Raw genomic sequence first — 19,661 nt, forward strand, 5'->3', positions numbered from 1 at the left:
GGCAGATCTCTTTTGCCCTTGAACAGTCCCAGGTGAGGGCAGCTTCCAGTTCCTGAACAGAAAGATAGCTACCTTGTTTGCATGTGACTTTGGCTAAATTAAACCTTTTCAAAAAGAATTTGAAGTAAATTAAAATTGAAATGAATACTAAATTAACCCAGCAGTAAAACGTTTGCAAAATTAGCTTAGCACTTGAAAGAAAGAAAAAAAGTCTTTCAGACTAATTAAACCAAACAAACCACTTGTTTGTCCTTGTGGATCATATGATCTAATTAGAGAAACAAACAGGCAGGAAAACGGCTTTATGATGCAGAAAATTCCAATCAAGGGCTATATTTTTTCTTTTTAAAGATTTGTTATTATTTTGAAAGTCTGTTATGGCACAAATATGTTCAAGGAAATATTCAATAAATGCAGTTTCACAAATAAACAGTTTCAGAACTATTAGATAAAATCACATGAATACTGAATAATTACAGAGAAGTGAGTTAAATTCTTGCATTTATGAAATATTATTTTCTTGCATATACACTTTGGCTAGATATACATACAATGTTGGTATTTATCTATCGATATATCTATCTGCTATTTCATCAACATTTTGAATATCAGTGTTTTATTTAATCTGTTTATTTAAGGGCTTTTTAATTTTATTTAAGACCCAAGTACCCATTTATCAACACCAAAATATAGAATTTTTTTTCTTTTGATTAAATTATACTGAATATTATTTAAATATTATTTTTATTTTAAAATAAAGTGGGCATTATTGCAATACATTTTTAAAAGCAACTGCTACTGTGATTGAAAGATCCAGTACAAAATAACTAAGACTCAACAACTAGATTGTAATTTTTTTGTAAATCGCAAATTTTGACTGATCTGCATGGAAATAATAGTTTTTCACCCCCAAAGAAACAGCAAGTTTATCTATATGAAATGAAAGGATGTTTAATCAATGTATGAGATAAAACAAATACAATTCGTTTTGCTCAAAAGAAACTGATTAATGTCATGGGATTAATATTTTATATTATATTATTTTTAACCTAATGTCAGTCCTAGAATTAAAGTTAATTTCAATTTAAAAGTCATTTCTGTTAACTAGAAAAAAAAAAGTCTGATCTGATGTTGTACTGTAAAGTGATGAATTCATCTTGTATACGTGGCAGGGCTCCAAGTATGTTTAAAAGTGGCACTCTTAATTCAACATAGTGATGCATGTTCTGCATATTTGCTTGTTTAAAAAGAAAGTGCTGCTAGGCTTGGAATCCTATTCCAGAGAACCTATTTCTGGATCTGGAAATAGTCGTAATCTGCTATTTATAGCCAAGCACAGAAAACACATTCAGATTCCTTCTTGATGCATGAAATCACACTGCCACATTTCACTTTAAATGAGGGAGAGTGACATCACTGTCTCCGACGAACACACAGCTCCAAAAATCATGCAGGCGTGACTTCCAACAGTTTGTAACACTTTCAGGTAAAACAGAGCGACAGAATCGTTGTGTGCTTTTCACGGTGATTTAGCAGGATATAACTGTAGTGGCTAAATGAGAAATTTGAAGAGAAACATCTGTGTTTTTCAATGTTGAGATGTTTTGTTTTTGTACTTCACTCCATCCAAGTATAAACATCTATAACACTAAGGAAGTCATGCTGGTGACAAATGAACAGCTCAAAACAAATATTTAAAAATTCCCAACAGGAACTGAAAGAGGGTAAATTCAATTGTAAGCAAATACTCTTATTAAGTATTAAAGTGTGTGCACCTCTAATGCTTATTAACAGTGTTTGCCAATCCACAGAAAAACAAAGTGATCAGGAGAAAGGAAAAAGAAGGAAAAAGCATCATATAATGGGGTCTAAAAGTTCTCAATGAAGATCTGAAAGATAACTTTTAATTTACAACTGATAATAAACAGTTTTAGGATAAAACATAAGTAAAAAAAGGAATATTGTGACATTATGAAATATTTAATATTCAAAAACCTCACAAATCATTAGACTGATTGTATAATTTGTAATAAAAATAACTGCCCTTAAGTATATAAAAAGAAAATAGAAGCTGTGAAATAGTTCACTGTCACTAGTGAACAGGCATTTGGATCCCACTGAATATGTTTTACTACTTTTGAATTGTAAGGAGTGGTGTGTACTTCTCTAACTTTGACGTTATACTCCTTTTATCTAGGTTATTTAGGGAAAAATCAATAAATGAAGAATGTTGTATCAGAGCCATAAAAATGGCAGAGGTACTGGTAGATTTCGTACAGAATGACAATATCTTCCATGTCATCAAGATAAATTTTGTTCTGGATGCTGCTGAACCTGATGGGCAAAACATGAAATGATAATTGTCCTGTCAAATTTAACATAAACTTTCACATGTAACAGACAGATTGAGTCTTTGCAATAATATTAGAATTTGCTGCAAGAAATAAACCTAAACAAAATGTCCTCAAAAAAGTATTCAGACACTAAAGTGCCACTTTACAGTATGAATGTAATCAAGCTACAGTAGATACAAATATAGAAATAAGTTCCCATACTGTGCTATTTTAGTTATAACATTTTAACATTAATTATTATTATTTCTTAACTCATAATCAAGATTTTAAGATTTAGATTTCTATAGTGAAAAAACTATACCAAAATGTATTTAAAATACATTTATTTCATACAAAATATACTGCAAATCCACTAACATATCACTTGAGACTTACTGATGTAAATATTATAATTCAACTTAATTTTGAGTACTTTATTGCACAATGCACATTTCTTAATATTAAGCCTAAATTGTGTTTTAATATCACTATTAGTAAGGATAGTATGATCCCGGTATAATATCAGTCTTTAAAAACAATATATTTATAGTGTACCTAAAGTATACTTGCAATAGTTCCACTTTAGCACAATGAAATATTAAGTATATCTTTAGTTGAACTTCAGCACTATTTCCAGATAACGAAAGTGCATGAAGTACAAAATGAGTTGTTCCAATTTAGCCGGCTTTAAGTATATCAGTTTAGTATACCAAAAGTACAATTGCAGGGTATTTATATTAAGTACATACATTTGTAAATATATATGTAGTATACCTAGCATAAATAAATGTATTTCAAATACATTTTGGTACATTTAATTTTCACTAGGGTAGCCTTGTTTTTCACGATTTTGTAAACACAATTTTTCATTTGATAGTTAATTATTTTATACTTTTCTGCAGTGCAACCAATTAATTTTGTAACAGTAAAACTATTCATTGTAGTTTCTCAATTAATAAGTTTATTACAACTGCATGTATAATAACTGTATAGCAGAACTAGAAAAACTCAAAATAGCTTTAAAATAGCTTTAGATGAATTATAGCATGTCATGGCACAGGGCATTGCTGAAACTAGATATCATGTCAATCAGATTACTACCAGCTGTAATTCATCACATTAACCATGACCATGTTACACTCATATCTGACGACCAGAAAGTGTCCAGATATCCTAACAAACATTTTTTTTGCTCGATCTTTCTTTGTTGGTTTGATATATCAATATAATGCAAAGAAATTCATAACTTTTTAAAGTAACTTAAGTATCCAAATACATTTCGATGGAATGAATCAGTATGAATAGAAGTGAAGAGATGACCATTAAATCATAAAATCTTTATCACAATCATGTGACAAATCTGTATTCATAATCAGTGCATGCTGTACCTCTAAAGACCACTCTAGAGGAAACAACCTGGAGGAAGTGCAGCTGTTTAAGAACTGGTTAACATCAACATTGAAGCCATCGATTAGGACGTGCATGCAGAAGAAACACTGTGTCCTAATATAAATAGCCTGTGCAAGAGCATGCCTACTGACAGATTAAAACATCTTTGAAGTCTGCCATACATCACTTGAAACTCCCATCTTGGTTTTAAAGCTAATACGCTTAAGTCTTCCAGCAGTCAAAGCTGCTCCTTCACGAAATTTTAATCCCGGCTTTGATGATTTGTTATGTACTGCAGGAAAGAAAAGGAGAAGAAAAAAATCTGTTAAAGTTGTACTGAAACTTTTACAGACAGACAAGCTTTGTATCTGTTTATAAAGACCTGAGACTTACAGTTGACAGTTAAAAAAAATAGTTTTCCTCAAGCTTGACAATTAGTATATCCTTCCTCCACTCACAATTCATGCTGTAAAACCCCACCTGAAAAATTACATAAATAACTGTTACATAGTTTCTATAGCAACACACTGGAAATTATTCTTGCTATTAAAATGGCTAATAAAAGCAATAAATAACTCAAAATAGATAACGTGCTGTGGATTCCTGCTAACAGAATTCACAAAAGCAAAACAGTTTCTGAGGATCAAAGCAACATCAGTAATGATTAGTAAGGAGAAACAAGAAGCGGAGGATATTAAATCTAATATATGTGGCCGACACAATTATGGTTGTATTACCCCCCTGAAAGAACACAAAAGCGTCCTGAATGCATTAAACTACCACAAAGATTGAAAACTTGAGTCAGCACAAACGCAAATAGCCTTGTTACTGCTTAAATAAATATGCTGTCTTAAAAGTCATAATTGCTTAGTTATACTGAACGTTGAGGGATGAAAGAGTCCAAACAACCTAACAAACATTTTTTGTGAAATGACACAAACACACATTCATCATTTTTAAATGTCTAAATGCATTTAAAGGCCCCTGCATTTCTTATGTAAATTCTGAATATGTTCAAGTAAATCAGTTTTACTTAAGTCTAATTCATTAGACTTAAGTAGTTCATTAGTAATCGTTACAAACTAACTTAGTCAAACCTTAAAATGTAAAATGGCTGCTGCTTTTCATCTAAATAACTATTTTCGACATATGTTCTTGAGGCCAGACATGTTCTGAACTGAAGCTTTAAATACCCTAAAATGAGACGATGATTATGAAGCAGGAAGCTCCATTTAAATTTGAAATGGATAGTATTACTATCCATTACTATGCCTGCACGAAAAAAAAAAAAAAAAGCCCTTCTCCCATGGCTTTCGGCCCACTGTCCCCGTTAACCTGGCTTCACTCATCCTTGTAAGCCGAGAAAACAAAGCCGCCGCAGAAAGCTGAAGTATTTCATCGTTTATTTCTGTTACATTCATTTATGTTCAGCAGATTTAATACAATCAAGACAGAGTCAGGAGATTCAACACCCTGGCGTCAGAGCCACCGCAGAGAGAGAGAGGAGCCAGCAACTGGAAGTGTTTTAGGAAGGTGGGAGAGAGAGAGAGAGAGAGAGAGAGAGAGAGAGAGAGAGACAGGCCCCTACGGGGGGCTTATTACAGTCAGACGGGCATGTCGTGCCTGCGCAGGGTCAGCAGGTTTACGCAGAAAAGCCTCCTTGGGGTCTGATAATGTAACCGCCATTTGCTACGGCATTGTCGAAGTGTTTTCTTGAACTCGCGGTGCCTAAAAGCTCAGTGACCCGAAGTCCGTATCTGACATGGAGGCAGTCGGATTGACATTAGTCTTATATGAAAAATGTACAAGGTTTCAATGAACAGCGATTAAACAAAAGCACATTATATTCAAAACAAAAGGGCTGTAAATTACAGACACAAACAGACAGAGGGCTTATTATCACTCAAGGTCTTAAACTGACAAACGCAGGGAGCTTTCGCTCACGGTGGTCTGAAAAACGGTTTCTGTAACGTTTGCTGAATGCACTTAAAAACATTAGGCAGACAAAAAATGTTATGCTAAACCCTGGGAGGAACGCTGCGCCAATAGTGGATTTAGATTTGGAGCTGATTTCTGCACAAATCAATGGGGTGCGGCCACTCGCCCACATGCAAACATTCGCACACGAACACAACGGCATTCACACGTTCGCTTACCCAGAAACACTGACGCTTGATAATACAATAAGTAGGCCAAAAGCCATGCGAGGATAAGACTCGGAGAGTGTGCGAATAAAACAAAAATGACAGCAGGAGGGAAACTGAGTGGGAGAGAAAGAGACAGACAGACAGAGACTAAGAAAAAAGGCAGCGCGTGTTCACACACACATATACACAGAAAAGAGAGAATCAAGCTCATTCTATTTTGGTTCCTGTCAGCTCGAGGATAATCTGCAGAGGCTTTCCTGACTGAGATGGCAGACTAAGAGCAGGCTTAGTCCCTGAGCCATCTCACCATCCCCTTTACACACATCTTCACTGCGACCTGCAACTGCACTTTAAACCTCGTACACACCTGCTCCACTGATGAAAGACCTGAGATTCATGGACAAATTGGAACAAAATAGCCATTCTGGGGCTTGTTGTCACATGCAGAAGTTGTATATCAGATATATTAAATGACACATTTTAATTCATACAACAGTCATCGGAGTAATATAGTTGAGTCAACAAGTGAAAAACCAAACTGACAAATAGGCCCGGCTTAGATTAAGCCAGGATTGGGCCTCAGTTCAATTAGGACATTTAAGTAGCTTTTATAAACGTGTCTTAGGATAAAAAAATTACTGGTGTACATCTTGAGACAAAACAACGGCAGTGACATATTTTAAGATATATCAGTGCAAGTTCCTTTCAGTTAAAACATGTATTTTAGTCTGGGACTAGCTTAAGCCTTGTCTTTGAAACCGGATATTCATAGTCATACAAGTGTTAGCTATATAATGGTGGTTTTTAGAATTAATTTATTTTCATAAATATCATGACAGGGCAAGTTGTCATGTTTTAAATGTTATACATTTATACGATTTTTGCCCCCCAAAAAGATTGTTTTATATTTTACCCTTTACATTTTTGTTTCATGACTTTTCTGTTTCATATTTGCTTTAGCGTTTACGTTTTGCTGAAAGCTAATAATAAGCTTTGTATCTGCAACTCACTAGTGACACATGCCCTTCTAAACATCAAATTGTACCTTGCAATATCAGTACAAATGATCAGAAGCGTTGTCTTAGCCAAGACTGTCTAAATGTGTCTATCCAAAAAGTGTCTATAAAAACGATCCCCGTCTTCTTTAAAACTGATATACATTTTTTTAAATGTGTCATTAGGACAAATGTCAGAGTAAAGTCTAGAAGTCTCCACACCTCTAGAGATTGTGTTGAATTTCATGGTTATAATGTTCTCCGTCTCATTCACTGAAGAGCTTTATTATACAGTACACGTCTGTATTTTTGGTTTTGCACGGGTTTTCTTAACATCAGGACAAGCCAGCACTGTGTATTCTGTTGTCCTGGAGGTTGAGGAAAGAAGAAGACGTGCTGTCCATCCAAAGCAGGCATCTATGGACGCACGGCTGACATGTTTTGTAAGCAGAGGACAGGAAGGACAGTCTGAGGCCGATGGCTCACCGCCAGCCTGTCCTCTGTGTCTCTGTTCAGGTTAGTCAATAGTCACAAACACAGACCGTGACAGTCAGCCTCCACAGCACACACCATCTCTCCATGAGATGCTCTCCACGCACGAGTCATTTATGTTCTTCACTAAAATTAATAAAAGATTAGAAAAAACCTTAACATGCTCAAATAAAAATATTATATATTTTAAAAAAATAAAAAACAAGCTCTTGAAAATAAATGAATCCAGTCTAATTTAACTATAAATTGACAATATGATGGACCAGTCATAAAAGAATAAAGGTGATTTAATGTGTTTTGACGTCACATTCAAACACATTCAGGTACAGGGCAATAGGATAGAAATCATTTTCAAATATTTGAAATCACATTTTATTAGACAGTATTTATAATATAATATAATGTAATATAATATACATTCCCTGCTCTATATATTTTTGACAATATTTTTTTTTGAAAATATTTAAACATTTATTAAACAACACAGGTAGCATAAACTGAAATCTCCCCTTTAAAATATTTAATAGACAAAAAAAATAAAAATAAAAAATACAAGTACCAAACAAAAACAACAGCTTAAAATAACAATAACTCAAATAATAATGAGAGATTACTTTGGCATGTGAACAATGATCTGATAAGCCATTTGAACATCTGTTATCAATATTCTGGCCCTAGTAGCAAGGCAGCTCTACTCAGGTTATGTGAAGCTGATGCCAAACTAATTCAACATCAAATGAGATTGAGATATGAGAGAATGAACTGCATCCTGAAACAACAAAATAACCTGCCAAAATACCTGTTTACACCTGGTATTAAGATGCGTTTTGGTCGATCGGATCACAACTGGACGACACTAAATACAGGTGCAGGGCTCTAGACTCATTCTTCCCACTGGTCGCACTGGTGTGACTAACTTTCTCAGTTGGTTGCACCAGCACAGGATTTGGTTGCACTTTTTTCCCTCTTTCTACAACATGGGATTAATCAATGCATGCTGATAAATAGTTGTCTTCATTTGCATACCCTAGTTTTAAACTGATGTAAAAAGTCTGACAGTGACACGAGACCTCATGTTGGCAAAATGTTTTAATCTTTTAACTCTCAAATGTGACCGATAGGCTCGCTGCAATAGTCGGTGTCAGGGGTGTTACAGGTGTTCAGGCGCAACAGCGATTACATCACTTGCCCACCGCGGAACCGGGCCCCACTGTCGTTTTGATTTTTTTTTTTACAGTAATAAAAATCACTTATTTCAGTTAGAGAACAGACACTTCAATTAAAAACTGAATGTGTCTGCTCAATTCAGCGTGAGCCAGCGAGAGTCGCAGCACAGATCAGCAGCATGAGTCAGCTCATCTTCCATAGGAATTAATTGAAAATGCCCATGAGGCCAAATTCGAATTAGCGATTTAAAAGCGAGGTGTAAAAGGGAACATCTCCAACGGGACTAACTACAGGAGAATATCCGGCTTGCCATGGTCGATGATACATGACATTAGATAAGTCCCTAATGCACATGCTGGTAGGCAGACACCGATTGAGTGCATGACCATGCACTCGCACAAATTCTCAAATTCACACATTCTCAAAGTAGAATATGCGAAATAGCATATTAAACCATTTTTGTTGCAGTCTAGAGCCCTGAGGTGTAAACGGGGTCTAAAATGTTTTGAGCTTGTCCACTTTAGACCACTTGCAGAGGACAGACCGGATTGCTTTCTCAGTGTAGACGCTCATGTGTTTGAACCGCCACAAAAGAACGCCTACTCTCCGCCTACTGACCTAATGAGTAAACATTATGGGAAGCACGCTAGCAAGAGAGGATTTAAACTGTCGCGCGAGAGACCCAAGTTTGAAGTTGAAAAACGTATCAAGCTTAATGATCTCTCACAATTCTTGATTTCTAACAGGCATTCATCACATTCGATGTAATCTTGTGGCTTTCAGAGTTGAAACGAAAGCTGTTGCTCTCCATGTGTTTTCCAGTCATCTCCTTTTGCGTTCATATGTAAATTGTGCAAGCTTATTTTGTCCATTACATCCAAAGATCTAAAAAAAAACAACCCATAAACCCTCTCTTAGAAGTAGTCAGGACAGAAGTGGTTGAAAGTAGACAAAAGAGACGGATTAAAACACCAGCTTTAAACGGGTATTTGTCTGCCTCATCTACTTGTGATCCTATCGACCAAAACGCATTTTAATACCAGGTGTAAAAAGGGCCAAAAAGCGTCTCAAGCTCTGCCAGATATCATGATATGTGGGCATGATCACACTACAGCAAAGAATTAATACGTTTGACAGTTCAACATATATATAATACGTGTAGACATCCAGTGTGAATGAAGGCTTTGTATGACATGTGCCATATAATTGGAGAGGCTTTAGAATACAGCTCTGGCAATCTGTAATACCCGTTACCAATAAGAATTGGCCTTTACAGCACTGGGGCCATTATTTCCTCAAGGTGCTTGTGGAAGTGTGAGAAACATGATTTGAATGTTCCTTTGTGCCTCGTTTGATGGCAACACACACACACACACATGCAGAGCTGATGATGACAGAGTGAGAGACAGAGCTGCCACCATGCTTTTCTCGCCACTCGGAGACCTGGCCACTCTGGCAAATCTCTGAGAAACAAACGTCAACCACTGTCATGCAAATCGCACTGACAACACAGTCACCACAGCGACACAATTCCTGGCTCCCGAGGGAACAGGGCCACAGCCAAAAGAGACAATGTTTATTAATGACAAATTAATCAGTCACCAAGCGTGATTACGGAGAGAATTACGTACATAGAGGCGAAGATTGATTATCATGCTTAGAAATTCTGATTGAGTGCAAAATTAAAAGAACGAATGAGGGTAATAAATGACAGTTTGTTCATTTCAGCCTTATTTGATCAGTGTTTGACCTCGTGTTAAATGTACACAGTACCTTTTAAATGTTTGGTAAGATAAAAAAAGACTTTTATTCGGAAAGGAAGAATTTATTTGATCAAAAGTAACAGCACAACATTTATAATGTTGGTATTTCAAATAATTGCTGTTCTTTTGAACTTTATACACAAAAATATAAATAAGCAGCACAACTGTTTTCAACACTGAAAATACGAAATGTTTCTTGAGCAGCAAATCAGCATATGAGAGGATCATGTGACACTGAAGACTGGAGTAATGATGCTGAAAATTCAGCTTTAACATCACAGGAATAAATCACATTTAAAATGGAAAACAGTTATTTTAAATTGTATTAATATTTCTCATTATTATTTGTTTTTACTGTATCTTTTAACCAAATAAATGCAGTCTTTACATTAATTAATCTTACCAACCCCAAACCTTTGAAAGGTAGTGTATATATTGAATATATCAGTGATAATCACAAACATAAAATAGTTATAATAGTGGATTTTATTAATTAACATTACTCACCAGCTCAATTGAATCTATAATTTCGGCAACCTTAGGTAGAGCTGCAACATTTCACTCTATTTTTTAGAAATTTCTAGGATGTCTCCATCCCCTTTTTGAGCAATAATCATAGTTTAATAGCTTGTCATTATGTTTGGTTTGATCAAAGCATTAAGAATTTTTTTTTTTAGCCAGACACGTAAAAAGACCAAAGAGAAGCCTCGGTTGTTGAGCAAAATCGCAACTGGAAAGCTGTAATTATGGTTGGAACATTACATCACCTAATTAATATTCATGGGCCAGGCTGCTAAATTAATCAGATCATTCCTACATCCCTGAGTTTAATCATTTATTTTTTTTAAACTAGTTGAAATCTAACAAATACGAATGCAACAAGTAATCTCACACTTTTAGCTTCCGCAGCTATTGAGTTCAGTAAGGCCCAGTGAGATGAGCCAGAACAGGTCCGATCCAGAAGCACATTCCCACAGTAAGTAAGGGGAATTCCAGGCCGTCTCCATATGAACCAACTGACCTGAGCGCAGTGAAAGGAATACTGTTTTGCTTGGTGAGCTCCACGGATAGTCCGGGCCAGAGGATGAGAGGACTGACCTATCCTTGCATTCCTGAGCTGGGCAGGGCTGAGTGAAAGAGAAAGGCTTGTTGATATACACTGGTGACATTTCCCCGCTGGCTTAATTAGGTTAGGTTTGAGCTGATTAATCTTCCTATGCCTGTGCTGGTAATCCTTAAGCTGCTCTAACCTGTACTGAGGTCTGGGGTTCTAGCCCGCCTGCGCAGATGGCCAAGCAGTGAGCAGCTGAGCCTATGCCGCTACTATGGACCTATGAAGATGCAGTCAGTCTCCATTATACGTGTACAATCTTCTAGTGGCCAACCAATATGGGCTTTGCAATGTTAATGTTAATACCTAGAGAGTTGGGTTGCCAATATAATTCTGAAATATACATGATACAACTTGATGTTAAGACATACAATAAGTAGCTTAAAGTAACCTTACGTAGTATATACCAAATATTCATTAAAATAACTGAAATAGAAAATGTTTCATATTAATTGACAGGGCTGTTGGTTGATTTTGGAAATGACACAGGAGATAATGTATATATTAAATTACTTGTGATGCTTCTTTTGTTTTTATCTAAATGACTTATTGCAAATGTACCACTTCCGTTAATTAGAAAACATAGGTCATTGAGTTGATGCTGAAAATCTCAAAATGGTCAATTATAAGTCCTTTATTCAAACTGGCTGATATATCATTACATTCTCTGTACACACACACACAGCTGTGCTCTTTAGCATCATGAATCATTGCACTAGCTAGCCTACCCTTGTCCCGAGGGGGAAAGTATTCAGGAATGTTGCATGTGGATGAAGGTATGACAGACACACGCGATCGTCAACTCAGCAATGACTGTATGTTCACATAAAAATCACTGAGATGCATCATTTTCTACTGACTATACAGTACGTTCTCATTCAATTTGCCCACTTGCAGAGCATGGACAAGCACATAACTTCTCCATGTGACTGACACTCAACTAAAACTTCCTTTACATTATAGATCAAATGCAACTGCTGCAGAATCATTATTTTAGGTCTTAGCATAGAATCTGGATCAATTTATAGTTCGACCAAATATTGTGCAACACCACCTGTGGGCATGGAAAATATTCTTGCCTCTGACAGACAACGTGCTTTCCACACCATCTTGCCATGATTTATTTAAAAAAATAAATGAACACTGTGATAAACAAATCACGCTCGCATGTGGTCACCATCATGAGTCCACTCTCTTTTTTATGAAACCCAATCAAAGTGATCTAAATTGCCTCGTTGTAAAAGGAATAGGAATAGTCACTATACCAACCAAATTCACATACCCTTTCAACCACCACTGAGTAATAATCTTGTTCCATCAAACAGGCTGCCTTTGCACAGTTTTTAGACCTGAGCTGCTTTAGTGATTCAGATGGATGTCTTCGGAAACTCTTACAGCAGACTGGGGCAAAACTCTCACCGGGGTAGGTGAGACTGAATATGAAGTCTCAGCAGATCAATTGGACCTGACTGGATGGCTCTGGCTGGAAGTGTGTCAGATAGATCGGTGCTGCTTAGCCATGGGCGTCACCCACCCTGGCGCTGTCTAACACTCCACCTGCACAACCTTCCTCACTGCGGCAGCCTTTGTTCTAAGTTAGTAAACCTGGCGCAGTCTGGCTTAAACACGGTTGTACTGCCTCCTCCAAGCTCACCAGTCCACCTTAAAAGTGGGCCAGGCTCAGGGAGGCTGTCCCAGTGTCAGTGGAGTGCAACGTGAGCGCAGAGAGACAGGAGTGAACAATAGAGCTGCAGCCGAGACGCCAAAGCACAGCATTGCAGAGACAGGAGTAAAGTCAATATAATAACATGCTATGCCATAGAAGAGACCGGCCTACTACAAGCCTTTCGTTTTCATTAGAAAAAAAAAAACTCAGAAATGCGTGCAAAAGCTTGATGATTTCCATCAGAAATTCAGTAAGCAATCTAAGCAGAGTGCATCAGACAAATTCTCTGAGAGAGCCAGAGCATGGCTACCTCGACATGTACCGAGACGAAGAGCTTCGCTGTTTGCTCTCCATATAGCAAAAACCGCCACATATCACATATCACACCTCAAACCCCAAAGCATTCAATGTCTGCAATAGCAACGACACTGTTTGTGATGAAGAGAGTTTTCTTTAAATGCGACAGTGGGTACTGATAGAGAGAGAGAGGTAGAGAGACAGCCTGTGGGTGTGATGGTGGGTAGAGAAAGAAAGACAGACAGGGATGTGGGCGTGATGGCACGATGCATTATACGTACGATGCAACGGCTGATGCCTTAAATTGCAACACTGCACCGTCCATAAACTGTGGGCAAGCCTCTATCTCGTTAAGCCTCTCACTGTCTCTCCAAATGCCAAAAAAGGTCTTAGACAGTAAAGGTGTTTGTGTAGAGTCTGCAATAATTTCTCTCACCGTAGCTCTTGTATAGCTTTGAGCCATTCCTTTGGTGAAATGTTGCCGCAATGCCATTTTAAACAGCAGCAAGTGCCACAAGAATGGACAAGTGGTCCACTGACACTAAGAGAATGGTAACTGACCAAAAAAGAGCATCAGTGATCTCTCAACAACTAATGATGTCTTCCAGTTGCAGATCTTTAAGGTTTAGGGTCTAAATCTTAAGGTTTAGTTAAAGGGATATAATTCAAGTTTCGTCAACAACCAAAAGAGGCCTAGTCAGCACTTGTGTAACACAGTAGCCATGCTACATGCTAAAGCCACGCCGGAAAGCATGAGTAACTTAACACACACACATGACTCAGCACACATTAAAAAGATGACATTCACATCTACAAGGTTGAGGGCTCTCTGAGGTCAAACACAAGTGTACCGAGCCTTTAGCATGACGCTCTCCATAGTACTTTGTGCTGCTCTCAAATGAAAAGAGATCTGAAATATGTATCTGAAAATATATGATATGGTCAATAAAGGGATAAATCTAAAAAATTCTGTCATCATTTACTCACCCTCATGTCGTTCCAAATCTATATGACTTTGTTTGTGGAACATGTAAGATATTTTAAAGAATGTTGGTAACCAAACAGTTTTTGTTACCATTGACTTCAACTGTATAGACATAAAGACATTTTTCAAACGATCTTCTTTTGCATTCCACAGGAGAAAAAAGTCATACAGGTTTGGAGCAACGTGAGAGTGAATAAATGATGACAGATTTCATTATATCCCTTTAACAGGCCCTGGTCTGGCAGGATTTGACATCAAACTCAAGAAGTGCAAAGGAATCAAATATCCTCTTTTTAATCTTATCCCTCCAACAATAAATCCTCAGCTGATCCTACCCACTAGCGCATCACATGACCCGTATGCCGGCATTTCTTCAACCCCCCCCCCCCCCCCCCCCCACCCCATGCACACTGTCCCTTTATACACACAACTAGCTGCTTCCTCTCTCCTCTGTCAGTTGTGCTTCACCGTTGACTAAAATGTCTTTGTTTCCGACGCCGGCAGGCTGATGACAGAGCGCCCCTCACAGCTCCCAAGAACCTAACCCGTGCACATAACAGGAAAACGTCACAAGTTAGGGTCTCAGGGATTGTGAGAGGCACATTTGCAGATTGACCGCCAACCTGCAACAAAATTCGAGCACAAGGTCACACTCTGATGTGTCCCACCACAACAAAAATTTGAAGAATGAATGGAAATAAAAGGCCCATCTACTAATAGCATTTGCGCATTCCCCGATCCCCCGACACTTGTTTGTCTGTCTGTTTGTGACACAACAAGTGCAACCTTCAGCTAGACACAACATTGACCCATCTCTCCCTCCCCCTCAAGCTCTCTCCCTCTCTCTTCCCATCACCCCCACTCCGTCTCTAACATTGAACAATAAGGCACTTTGAAAAAATGCCCCTGGCTCCAGGTAAACTCTTCACCAGCTCTTGTCTCGCTAAGCTCTCTTCACAAGCATTCAACATTAATCATAAAAAGCTCTCTGTTTAGCCACTGTGACTTAATACTGGTGTCCCAACATACATCACTGGTTACTCTAAAACCACCAAATTCTAACATTAGCTAAACCATGAAGTGTTATAGACTAATACAAGAATTTAGCTTACTGCTAACTGGCAAGCCCAGCACAAGCTGCTTCAGACAAAGGTAAAGAAGACACTAACAGATGCTACAGCTGTGGGTGGGGAGAAGCAGAAAATGGTTTTAAACTCACCCTGGCGCGAAGATGAGCATTAAGCCGATCGAAGTTCTCTCGCAGCCTGCTTGACAAAGAAAGTGGGTGAGAGAAAGAAAGAGAGAAATCTCAGATTTCAACTTTTGTTGCTAGACCCGCTGACAAAATTGTGCAAATTTGATAGGCTAGGAAAAAAAGGAGTCATACGGTCAGGTTGACTGGATGGCCGTTCGTGTGAAACGAAAGAGGAAGAACGAAAATGAGGAGAGCTAAACAGGAGAGGAGATGGTTGGATGGTAATATTAAAGCACAGGTCCGTACGTCCATATTACAGCTTGTCGAAAAAGCGGCAGAGGTGGAGAGCGTGCCGATGAGGAAAAGCTGAAGGGTGGTGTGATGGCACTGAGGATGAGAGACAGACCGAGCAGCAGCACGGGCCAAACTACCAGCAAATCATGCCAGTCTGCTGGATCTCAGGAGAGGAGGGGTAAACACACACACGCACAAATAGCACAGACTCTCACTCATTCACTTCACCTCACTCGTCCAGCGCTGCTCAGCCTGCCGCAACTCAGTTCACGCGTATATCCCTATTCCAGGTCTGGCTCGATTGGATGATGGAAAACAGGCAGCCTGCTGCTGCCAAAAACCCCGGGCTACTTCCCGCTGAAAGAACACAACTGAGACGCAGCAAATGCATCAATGCACCACGTTACTGGCTCTCCACTCTCGCTAGCTCTCTCTCTCTCCACACCCCCTTCTTCTCTTCCACTCACCGTATCTGTCTTACATTTCATTTTCTCCCTCCCTCACCACCTCTCTCGCTCTCTCTCTCTCTCCCAGGACACACACATGCACACTCTTCCTCTCTCTCGGAGTTGAGCAGACTGAGATGCATGCAAAACCGAAAAGAGGAGGGGGGAAACGTAGAAGCGTGACACCCCTGGTCCATCTTTCCCTCTTTATAAATCCACGTTGAAAAAAGTTGGAGAAGGGGGGGAAACAGAGAAATATCCATTAATTTGCACGCACAGCTGTGATCATTTAAAGGCAGAGGCCCACTTCTCCGGAGTACCAACCCAAAGGGGGAGGATGTTGGTGGAGAAAGAGAAATAATATAGAAAACGAGAGACTTTCATGATGATTGCTTCACGATTTACTTGTCATTTTTACTTCACTGCTTTAAAATATCTGTACATTTGGTATTCCCAATGACATTGACATTCTAAAAGTTCCCTATCACATACCCGGCATCATAAACACTATCCTTTAAAAAGAGAATGAAAGTGAGGGAGAAAGACAGAGAGAGAGAGGCCCTAGAAACACAGCTACATGATGTGCATGGCTTACAGAGGCTACATTTAATCTCCACTGGCTCCCCCAGGCTTGGGCAGAGCGAGGGGGGAGAGTAGCCCGTGCCGATGGGGGAGGGATGAGCCGAGCAGGTAGGGAGGCTAGCGACGGACAGCAGTGCATGGGATAAAATCAGCGACCAGAGAGGAGGGAAAGCAAACCAGCACCACACTGCCCTCTTCCTCTCTTTTCCTCACTTACATCATGATCTTGCTGTCTCTGTCTAATCTCTAGACGTCACGTGTAGATTTAGCATTATATCCTCTCTGATGAGGATGAGACATGCATGCAGGCTCCTCGGTGGTAAAACAGAGATGCTATCCCTTTTAAATTCCCCCCTTGGCTCCAAGGCCCCCACCACTTCTATCCTCATTTATCATCCTCTTTCGTCCAGATACAGCAAGCCATCAGTGAGGTGCTAATATTAGACTGCCTTTGACTGCGCCGGCTGCCGCCTAGAACCTATAGCGAGCAGACACGCGTGCACATGCGTATATACGTGCACACAATTACACATGCATGCTTAAGACCTAGAAAGGTATAGTAAAGCATATTCGATGCATGGTGGGTAATGCAAACAGAAAGTGCATGAAAAAAGCTGTGCATGCACACACACATTCAAGACAACTGAATAGACATATGCCGTACTATTCATTTACAGGTCTTTAGCATGCATGTAATTGTGTGCATGCATGTACACCTCTATATTGGATATTCAGAAAGAAATCCCAGCTCTTTAAATCTGTTCCCATTTTTTTTATATTGTTTTCTCGTAAAAAAATCAGAGCAGTTAAACTTAAACAGAATCAGCACTTATTCACTGTGTGGGCCTTTGGATCAAGCAGACAACTGTGATTTTTTATTTCAAGAGGATATGTTTTTTTTTGTTTGTGGCAACCCACAAACTGTTTATGGCAAAATTGTAGAGTATTTCCAATGCTAAATCCAGTCATTCCTGCTGTAGAGAATGCTAAGTGCTCACTGTAAGATTTTAACTACAGCTATGTTTAGCAGACGTGTCTCCAGATAAGTAAAATATAAGGCCATTAGCAAAACGGCATAATTATAGTGCTTCATACCTTGCACAACAAACATTGTGGTGGAAGTTCTAATGAGGGAAAAGGCATTTCTTTAGGACCCAAATAAACACTTGATTTAGTGATACTTATAATACATGACTATTATAATACTCATCACATACTATCAACTGGAGTAATTGCGTAGTATATAAAGACCAAATAAAATTAAACAGAGTTTAGTCTGTGTGTTTTATCTTTGAGGCTATATGCTAGCGTAATCCTAAATTACTTTCTCTTCCGGGAAAAAGGAGTTGGAAAAAATATTGATGACTCTGCACTGAACTGATTTTTGTCCATTCAAATGCTCTCTATTAGAATGCCCCATGCCCCAATAACATCTGCCATTGACTAGAAAGTTGCAAATCAAGCTCATGACTGATTTATAAAGTCTACAGCCTTTAAAAAAGTAAAAAAATAATAATAATAATAAAAAAACTTAATATGCTCTGCTTGAATTTTCTGTTTAAAAAGGAAATATTACTATAAGAGACCTTGATTAGACTACGATTATCATATAAAAGCATATACTTTTGTTCCATGCATAGTCTCACAATTACCAAATGCAAAAGTCCAGATGATATTAAGCTAATGAGGAACACACAAAGCATTTCGATTAAGTTAAACGCATGTATTTCAGAATGTCGGCACAAGAGCGAGGCAACATGGTCATATGGCATTTCGAGAGCTTTTATAAAAAAGACAGAGCGAATGAATGTTCATGAATCCCTCAGAGTGAAAGTGGCAAGTTGAAAAATCTGTTTGTTTGTCACAGCTCCTTTCCTTTGGCAGGGATTATCAAGGAGAGGTGGAGAGAGCTACAAACCTCTGTGTGCTTAGGGCCCTCTCAGTTCTCTGATCTGCTTTGGATTCGTGCTTCAAGGCTGACATTACGCAGCACACAGACCCTTCTGGCCGACTAAAGGCACACACAAAATGAGACACGTTATCGCAGTTGTATTGCCGCAGAGACACGGAAGAAGAAAGGAACGGAAAAATGGGAAATTAAGCAACATCAAAGACAAAATTTTCAGATTAAACATAAACCCTGGAATAATTCTTAGAATCAGATGCTAAGCAATGTACAGCTGTCTGTTTCAGTGTGTGTGTGTGGGGGGCAGTGAAAAGCTGCACCATTGGGGGGCAGCCTTTTGCTCCAGAACTCCAGCAAAGGCTGTGAGGGAGTGTTCACGTGAAATCTCCAGACAGTAAGATCTACAATGAAGATAACATCTCACTCAATCTTGCTCAAGCTTTGTGCGCTGAGCATATACGTACATATATGCGTTCTGTTGCTCTTAATGTACAGTCAGGCAGCCTCTGCGGTTGCAAACAAAATTACAAAATTCACACACTTGTGAGCATTTTCATCACTTCAATATGTGTAAAACTGTTATTACCATTAAACGAGAATATATAGGAAAAATGATAGTGATTGCAGTGCAAATATCATGTCCTATAGCAACATCTTAGGTAAAAAAAGGACATTTCTGCCTTTTCTACTGGATGAGGACAGGTCTGGCAGTAGCATGGGCATTAATAGAATCAGAAAAATCTATTTCAGCCTCCATTGTTCACGGATCAGAGGTGACATATGGTACTTTATTCTCATTCCAGAGAATGAAGCATGCTGCTACAGTTTCATCTAAAGTGTGCTTTTAAGCATGACATATCTACTTAACAGTAAATACAAACTTCAGTCATTGT

The 19,661-nt window shown here is 38.5% G+C and overlaps 2 long non-coding RNA genes across 3 annotated transcripts; one reads left to right on the forward strand and one right to left on the reverse strand.

Annotated features, from left to right (window-relative positions):
- Positions 1-931: 931 nt before the first annotated feature.
- LOC143716234 (uncharacterized) lies at positions 932-16,432 on the reverse strand. 2 transcript variants are annotated; one of them, XR_013195960.1, is made up of 4 exons: positions 16,063-16,432; positions 15,565-15,610; positions 4,116-4,202; positions 932-4,014 (listed from the first exon to the last, which is right to left on the reverse strand). It is a non-coding gene; the product is annotated as an uncharacterized LOC143716234 (long non-coding RNA). The 2 variants fall into 2 exon arrangements; XR_013195959.1 differs by having other exon boundaries at positions 3,272-4,014; positions 15,733-16,348.
- On the forward strand, positions 15,880-19,381 carry LOC143716236 (uncharacterized). The gene is made up of 2 exons (XR_013195962.1): positions 15,880-16,012; positions 18,747-19,381. It is a non-coding gene; the product is annotated as an uncharacterized LOC143716236 (long non-coding RNA).
- Positions 19,382-19,661: the final 280 nt, after the last annotated feature.

This window comes from Siphateles boraxobius, unplaced genomic scaffold (genome assembly GCF_051911475.1).
Source record: "Siphateles boraxobius isolate OS27281-9 unplaced genomic scaffold, OSU_SipBor_1 6, whole genome shotgun sequence".
Lineage (NCBI taxonomy): Eukaryota > Metazoa > Chordata > Actinopteri > Cypriniformes > Leuciscidae > Siphateles > Siphateles boraxobius.